This window comes from Triticum urartu, chromosome 5 (genome assembly GCF_003073215.2).
Source record: "Triticum urartu cultivar G1812 chromosome 5, Tu2.1, whole genome shotgun sequence".
Classification (NCBI taxonomy): Eukaryota; Viridiplantae; Streptophyta; class Magnoliopsida; order Poales; family Poaceae; genus Triticum; species Triticum urartu.
The window spans coordinates 240,031,244-240,040,546 of record NC_053026.1 but is presented as its reverse complement, the minus strand read 5'-3'; positions in this window follow the sequence as shown (position 1 = coordinate 240,040,546).

The following is a 9,303-nucleotide window of genomic DNA, read 5'->3' as shown; positions in this document are numbered from 1 at the left end:
TAAGAACCACTCGTCGAACATGGCTTGGACCTTGCAGTTGGTACTGAACATGCGGATGTCAAGGTGTCTGGCAGGCCTAGGGTGCGATGAAAGGATCTTGGAGACTACGGCCATGCCATTGCAATCCCTGTCATAGAGGCAGCTGTCGACGGTGATGTTGATGGGGACTCGGCGCCAGAGGGGGCGCCACCGCCGAGAGAGCAGGGTGGTCCGCACGGCAGATTTGGTGGGGAGGAGGCCGATGATGATGAGCAGCATGTCGTCAGGGAGGCTGCTGATGAAGTCCAGGCTCGCTGGATTCGGTTTTGGCTCGAGCCACCTCTGCTTGTTGGCTGCCTCGCCGTCCAACTCAACGGGCAGCGACGCCGGTGTACACATGTGGTGGTGTGTGTTGTGTGCTGGCCTGCTGGTGTGTGCGAGTGCGTCCTTCTGTGCATGCCACCGCGCAGTGGTGAATTTTGCACGAGAGCGTCCTTCACGCGGAAGAAGTGTGTCCTCAATGCACCCTCAATTTACTAGCATGTGGGGTGCTACCCCGAGTGGTTTCAAGTTTGTTTACTTCACCGTGTGTCAGATGGGCCTCTAGTTTACTTATTTTCACCCACTGCCACATGGGCCAGCACACGAAGATAGAGAACACGAGCTGACAAGGCAGCATGTGGACTGGTTGACCGGTCAACTAAACAATATAAGGAGCTATACACTGACACCATGAGCGTATAATCCGTCGGTATAGAGAGTTCGAGTGAGAGGGGAGACCCGTGAGAGATAGTAGAGAGACAGAGAGAAATATGCTTTAGTTTTGTTCTGATGCCAGCTATTGGTTCCATCAGACTTCTTAATGTTCTCTATGCTTAATTACACATCAACAAACTAGCATGTGGTTCCGCTGCTTTTTGTTCGTTTTACCCTACATTTTCTGATGCTAGCTATTACATCACTGCTCCGAGCCTCTATTCATTACTTGTTTGTGTGTTCTTGATCTTCCCAAGTTGCATGACTAATTTGATGCTTCTATTAATTATGGATCTGCCAACCCCATCAAGCAAAATATTTGTTCTTTTGGGGCTGGCACCTCGAACAAGCATAAAAATAGAGGGAAGCAGATATACTCCCTCCGATTCTATTTACTCTGCGCATAACTCTTGACCCGCATACCAAGGAGGGCACTGGTTTAATTTTTCTGGACTAATTTGCCAATTAATTAGGGCATAGGCGGATGGGGCGGGGCACAAAAGGAAACCAGTGCTAGGAATCGGCAATGCGCATACTAATACGAGAGAACTGAGAAAAAGTTATACACAAAGTAAAAATAATCGGAGGGAGTATTGTTGTGTATGCACACACCCTTCTTTCATTATTTTAGATGAACCATTGATGGTCAATTCGGACCAGTGCATGCGATTAAAATTAATTTTACCTAAATAGATGGTACAGAATAAACTACAACAACTAGATTTGCAACCACGGGATGCTGACGATATCTTCAAAGAACATTGCAACAGCAGCTAGGCTTCACAACAACATATGGTAAGCCAGTGTGTTTGAGTACATGTGAAATGTAATGCGAGTGGGCTGCTTTCTTGGCTTGTGCCCTCAACGTGTAATCCTACGTAATTACAAATAGTTCAGTTGTCTGCTTTGCTGTATTGCTTGATTCGAATGCTTATTTGTTGTTACGCTATACCTGAGTTGGCCAATATGTCAGCAGTGCCTATTGTACTATCGTAAAGAAATGCATGCCTATTTCATTTGAGTGCTTAACTTTTCCTCTCAACTTCATCACAAGACTGTCTTCGTAGTTTATATGAGGCCACACTGTTAAGTGCTTTCTCAGATTATTTCAACTGCTTAGATGCCTTGGCAACTTAAATATAGCGGTTGTGCACTCCCTTTCAACTAGGGATGTCAACTGGGTCCGGTTTAATCCCGATTAAAGTCCACTAGTGGTATGATAGTTCAAAAGAGTTTTTGTTTTTTTGAGGAAAATGAACTAGGGAGGTAGAAAAAACTAACTAGATGGGACTGGCGGATTTCGTTTATTTGCCACTTACATCCCTAGTTTCATCTTACCATTTTAATTTCTTTTCAGATGATGCCGCTTCAAACCATTTAAATATAGTTTGCCATGCTCGGCAATAATTCATCCGTCGTTTACCATGTAAGCTTACTGCATGGATCATACGATAACTATCTCTTGCTGATGTCCAGCGGAAACCTTTCAGGATGCCGTTCACACTAGGACACAATGTACAACCCCGGAATCTATTTGTGGAAGCAGTGCGCCATCCATGTTACCAGATGGTAGCAGTTCAGAGGCAACACCGCTGGAGAGCAGTCTGAGCATAGATATTATAGTGCTTGAGGCTCTACTAGAGGCGGAAAGAGATGGTGTGGCTGCCATGAATGAGGTAATGTTTATCTTGAGGCTGGAAATTACGGAATTAGCGGCACGCATTATGCAAGCAACCCAAGAATTGGAGGAAGTAAGAATGTTGCATTTGAAGACGGAGGAGGTCCTGCTGTTTCTGCTATCTGAAGCCCAAAATAATCCCAGTTCTTCTTTAGATACCAGTTGAAATTTTCATTAGATTATTGTACTTGCATGTTGTGTCATGTATCTAAATGGATTATGTTGCAAGACCCCCTATGTTGTCCATGTGTTGTAATGATCCGAACTTTTTAGGCGAGGTAATCCTCAGTACTTGTATGATTGACATAAGGTGAACTGTTTGTCGTGTGAGCATATTGTATTGGATGAAATAACTGTTTGACTCAGAGTGTATCCAACCTACTAAATTCGAAGATCACAGCATTTCTAAACCATAATCATATATAAAGGTGGAATAAATCTTTGTTGTGGTTTTGAAGAAATAAATAACAAAACATCTAATTATCTGTGGATATTTGTAATCAAATACAAATTGGATTTGAATTTAGTTTGCCAGGTCCCAGGGCAAACGTGAATGCTAATTCTCCCAAGTTTTGAACGAAGCGGCTAAACACCCACTATAATTTGTGGGTTGCTCGAAGCAAGTGTTTGCGAGATGGAAATTACTGTCTACCCCTGACACTTGACATCCTTATCGACAGGATTTACACTACTGTCGATAGGGGTAGACTAGTAACTTCAATCAGACGTGACACGACGGCCTCTGAGCCCATTCATACACGGTGGACGCCAAACGTGGGTGGCAAAACACATTTGATTCAAGCTCGTCCGAAAGACATGTGTCTCTTCGTCCATTTCCCCATTCATACACGGTGGGTGACAAAACAAACTCTCCTCGTCCGAAATCGATGTAGGCTTATATTTTAAATAGGGGCAGATGTGTAACTTCCATCAGACGTGACACAACCACCCTACTTGTCAGCCCCGTTCATACACCATGGGCGCCAACCGTGGGCGGCAAAACACCCTCTCCTCGCCCGAAATCGATGTAGGCTAATATTTTAAATAGGGGCAGATGTGTAACTTCCATAAGATGTGACACAACCGCCCTACCTGTCAGCCCTGTTCATACACCGTGGGCGCCAACCATGGGCGGCAAAACACCCTCTCCTCGCCCGAAATAGTTACCGGCAAATATTTGGGAGATGCGAGATTACCGTCCTATCCCCAACCGACGCGATGTCTGACATTTTAAACGGGGGATAATTTCGTAACTTTCCCCATTTCAGAGAAGTGCGCCCCAAAGTTTGAGACCCCCCTCCCCTCCATTTCCCCATTCATACACCATCGGCGGCATGACAACCTCCGCACTGTGGCCAGCCTCCTCCGTCCGCCACCCCATCCTCCACCATGCCGGAGCCGCTACCCCTACCCCGTCGTCCATTGCAAGAGATGTATGTCTCTCATCCACGGCGCTGGACCAGGATCCTTTCATCGCCTCCTCTCGCTTCATCAGCGCCGTCGTCCACCTTGCCATTGCCGCTCCTACGACCGCCTCGTCCACGGCAACAGGATATATCCCCCGACCTGGCCGTCTGCCGTCTAAAGTCTTCTTCCCTTCCGCCAACAGCCATCGCACCCGTAGCACCGTCAACGTATCAGCATAGGCCTACACGGCATCGCAAGAGAGGTGGTACTCTTCCATATGTGCTTAAGTTATTGATCTCACCCGGAAAATAGATCGTAATTTGTTTATTGTACTTTTCTTGTCCGTACCAAATCGTAGTGGCTAGTTGAAAGCAAAGATTGGTTGCGAAGTAGCTTTGTCTGGTTTGCACCTTCAGATCCGCCATGGCACAGGCACTATACTCGTAAAGCTTATGGTTTCCCCCCTTTATATTCACTACCATCATCGTAGGTACTTCGTGTCATGCTAGCACTGCTCCTCAAGACCTCAACCCAAAGCTTACGTGTTGAAATACGAATCTGATATGATGCTCATATCACTAAAACAGAGAACGTTTAATTGGTCACCTAATGTTCCTATATTCGTTTTGAAAAGCATGTGCGCCACCCACTGGTCCAGCTAGTTCCACTTTCCTAATTTTTCTCTTGATGCTTAGGGTTTCCCCCTTTTATCTACTGTACTATGATCTGCGTTGGTGCTTTCTGTCATACTAGCATTACAGCTAAACAACACAACACTCAGAATTCGAAAGCTTAGTTGTTCAAATATGGTTGTGACATGATATTGATATTAGTTAACCGACACATTTAGTTGGTTAGCTAAAGGTCCCACTTGATTTTCCAAATGCATGTCGTGACATATAGAGAGACGGCATAATTGCATTTCTTTGTCACTTGTTGACCGTACTTTCTTGTCCATACCAAATCTTAGTTGTTATTTCAAAGCAAACATCGGTTTCTAACTACCCTTTGCACAGTTTGCAGCTTCAGATCTGCCATCCCACTGCCACGGTCAACATTGTACTCATCATGCTTATGTTTTCCCCATTTTATGATGACCACAATCAGCCTACGTGGTTCGTGTCGTAATAGCACTGCTCTACCCATCGAGCTAAACAAGCTTAGTTGTACAAATTCATATATGATATTAGTAAAACTGAGAGATGTTTAATTGGTTAGCTAAATGTTCCTACTTTAGTTTCGAAATGCATGTGAGCCACATATGGAGAAACCGGAAAGAATAGTATTTCTCTGTGCGCTCTGGTTCATCATGGGTGGCCAACCGACATTGTATTAAAAGACTTGTAATATCTTCAATCTGCTTGCTCTTCTGCTCTTCTTTAAGATGATACTCTTCTCTTGCGGTCGACTGGTCAGGTCGAGTTGTTCTCCCTTAGTATATCTTGAATCTGTCAGGTCAGGTCGACTTGTTCTTCTTTACTATATGTTGAAGCTATCATCTGCGAAGTGTCATCACTTCTAGAGCTCTCATATTTTGAGTAGTAGGCCACATTATATTAATGCACACAACAAATTACAGCATGCATGGCATCTTTTAAAAGAATTTTAGAGATAGCACAAAGGGGTTTACAGGGAGGCAGTATTGGATTTGAATCACTTCTGCATTACAAAGAAAATCTCACTTGTTTTTATGTTTTCATGCATGTCAGATATTGAACATTATCAAAATGAATATGAGAATGGGCGCAGGAGAGGAATATTGTGGAATGATCCACTGCCTAACAAACTTGGCATGGTGGAGGATGGCCTATCTTATTCACCCATCAAGGTGCTTGCTCTAACTTTGCAAAGTTGTATTGGTCGCACATATTTTGCTTCTGACCTCTTGCATTACTTCTACTTTGTTACACCATCTCCTTAGTTTAAGCATCATATATGAGTATATGCCATACCTATCCATTTTCTGTACCTATTCCATGTGTCTTCACACTATGTTTTCCAGTCAAATGTTGTTCTTTCGTAATAGGTGTCCAAAAGGAAGAGGGTGAGTGTAGGTCATCAAGGAGTACAAACTAGGTATTTGGAAAAGGTAGTGATACCTGTTAAATCAGATAGATCAGCAGCCATAGAAAACACAGGCCCAACTGTACCACACTTTACCCCTACTCTAGTGGCCAAACCCCTATTAGAACTGCTGGGAGCCCAGCGTCGGGTACTGTCTATTATATCAATTCAAAATTTGAACTCCTAAATTTCTGCTTGTGACTTACCTTCTCTCTTGTATGAAAACTAATTTCAGATGAATCTCCTTGCTCAAAGGATCATACGATCTCAAAACAATAATGGGCTCTGCATTGCTCTTGTCAGTACCTCTCTCCCTTTTGCCTTGTAACACTGTACTTAATTAATTGCTATTTGATTATGTATCATCAGTCTGCACCTGAGCTTCATTATCCTCTGTTTCTTCCAATATTATTTGATCTATATTTACTCTTTGCAAAATGTAGAATAATGGCAGCGCTTATAAAGAATTTTCTTTGGGGAATTTATTGAATTATACTTCCATCAACATGGAGAAGGGCTTTGTCCAGCCCGTGTTAACATGTAATGTAATTTCATCCTTCTCAACCTTCAAACTTTGTTCTAGTATAGATTTGGATAGGCAACATTTCCTCCACTGTTGTTTGCTTTGCTGTTTACATCTGATTGAATGTTTGCAACAACTACCAGTTTCAAATTGTAGTCGTAAAAACATGTTCCTTATGCAGAACAGATCCATTTATTTGCTTATATACTTGTGAAACCTGTTACGTGTCTCCTTGTTTCTCTTTCAGACTCGTATCTCTTACGCCACGCGGAACTTTAGGGAAGATAGTGAGCCAAACCATCTTGAGGACAGCGAGATGACCCCAAGGTCCTGTCTTGATGAGGACAGTGAGTTGAAGCTACTCACCAGCAGGTGTGAGACAACCTCTGTGCAGTCGCTGTTGGGGAACGTAGCAGAAAACAAAAATTTTCCAACGGTTTCACCAAGATCCATCTAGGAGTTCATCTAGCAACTAGTGATTAGATGCATCTACGTACCTTGTAGATCGCGAGCGGAAGCGTTCGAAGAACGGGGATGAGGTAGTCGAACACGACGTGATCCAAATCACCAGAGATCCTAGCACCGAACGGACGGCACCTCCGTGTTCAACACACGTACGGTCAGCGTAACGTCTCCTTCTTCTTGATCCAGCAAGAGGGAAGGAGAGGTTGAGGAAGATGGCTCCAGCAGCAGCACGACGGCGTGGTGATGGTGAAGCTGCAGTACTCCGTCAGGGCTTCGCCAAGCACTATGGAGGAGGAGGAGGTGTTGGAGAGGGAGAGGGAGGCACCAAAGGCAAAGGTAAGAAGTCCTCCATCTCCCCCACTATATATAGGAGGGCCAAGAGGGGGGCGCCGGCCCTAGGAGATCCAATCTCCTAGGGGGGCGGCGGCCAAGGGAGGTTTCCCTCCCCCCCAAGGCACCTAGGAGGTGCCCTCCCCTCCTAGGACTCTTCCCCTTTGAAACCCTAGGCGCATGGGCCTCTTGGGGCTGGTTCCCTTGGCCCATGTAGGCCAAGGTGCACCCCCTACAGCCCATGTGGCCCCCCGGGGCAGGTGGCCCCACCCGGTGGACCCCCGGGACCCTTCCGGTGGTCCCAGTACAATACCGATAACCCCGAAACTTGCCCCGATGGCCGAAATAGCACTTCCTATATATAATTCTTTACCTCCGGACCATTCCGGAACTCCTCGTGACATCCGGGATCTCATCCGGGACTCCTAACAACATTCGGGTTACTGCATATACATATCCCTACAACCCTAGCGTCACCGAACCTTAAGTGTGTAGACCCTACGGGTTCGGGAGACATGCAGACATGACCGAGACGACTCTCCGGTCAATAACCAACAGCGGGATCTGGATACCCATGTTGGCTCCCACATGCTCCACGATGATCTCATCGGATGAACCACGATGTCGAGGATTCAAGCAACCCCGTATGCAATTCCCTTTGTCAATCGATATGTTACTTGCCCGAGATTCGATCGTCGGTATCCCAATACCTCGTTCAATCTCGTTACCGGCAAGTCACTTTACTCGTACCGTAATGCATGATCCCGTGACCAGACACTTGGTCACTTTGAGCTCATAATGATGATGCATTACCGAGTGGGCCCAGTGATACCTCTCCGTCATACGGAGTGACAAATCCCAGTCTTGATCCGTGTCAACCCAACAGACACTTTCGGAGATACCCGTAGTCTACCTTTATAGTCACCCAGTTACGTTGTGACGTTTGGTATACCCAAAGCACTCCTACGGTATCCGGGAGTTACACGATCTCATGGTCTAAGGAAAAGATACTTGACATTGGAAAACTCTAGCAAACGAACTATACGATCTTATGCTATGTTTAGGATTGGGTCTTGTCCATCACATCATTCTCCTAATGATGTGATCTCGTTATCAATGACATCCAATGTCCATAGTCAGGAAACCATGACTATCTGTTGATCAACGAGCTAGTCAACTAGAGGCTTACTAGGGACATGTTGGTGTCTATTATTCACACATGTATTACGATTTCCGGATAATACAATTATAGAATGAATAAAGACAATTATCATGAACAAGGAAATATAATAATAATAATGCTTTTATTATTGCCTCTAGGGCATATTTCCAACAGTCTCCCACTTGCACTAGAGTCAATAATCTAGTTACATTGTGATGAATCGAACACCCATGGAATTTTGGTGTTGATCATGTTTTGCTCTAGGGAGAGGTTTAGTCAACGGATCTGCTACATTCAGGTCTGTATGTACTTTACAAATATCTATGTCTCCATATTGAACATTTTCACGAATGGAGTTGAAGCGACGCTTGATGTGCCTTGTCTTCTTGTGAAACCTGGGCTCCTTGGCAAGTGCAATAGCTCCAGTGTTGTCACAGAAGAGCTTGATTGGCCCCGACGCATTGGGTATGACTCCTAGGTCGGTGATGAACTCCTTCACCCAAATTGCTTCATGTGCTGCCTCCGAGGCTGCCATGTACTCCGCTTCACATGTAGATCCCGCCACGACGCTCTGCTTGCAACTGCACCAGCTTACTGCCCCACCATTCAAAATATACACGTATCCGGTTTGTGACTTAGAGTCATCCAGATCTGTGTCGAAGCTAGCGTCGACATAACCCTTTACAACGAGCTCTTCGTCACCTCCATAAACGAGAAACATTTCCTTAGTCCTTTTCAGGTACTTCAGGATATTCTTGACCGCTGTCCAGTGTTCCTTGCCGGGATTACTTTGGTACCTTCCTACCAAACTTACGGCAAGGTTTACATCAGGTCTGGTACACAGCATGGCATACATAATAGAACCTATGGTTGAGGCATAGGGGATGACACTCATCTCTTCTATATCTTCTGCCGTGGTCGGACATTGAGCTGAGCTCA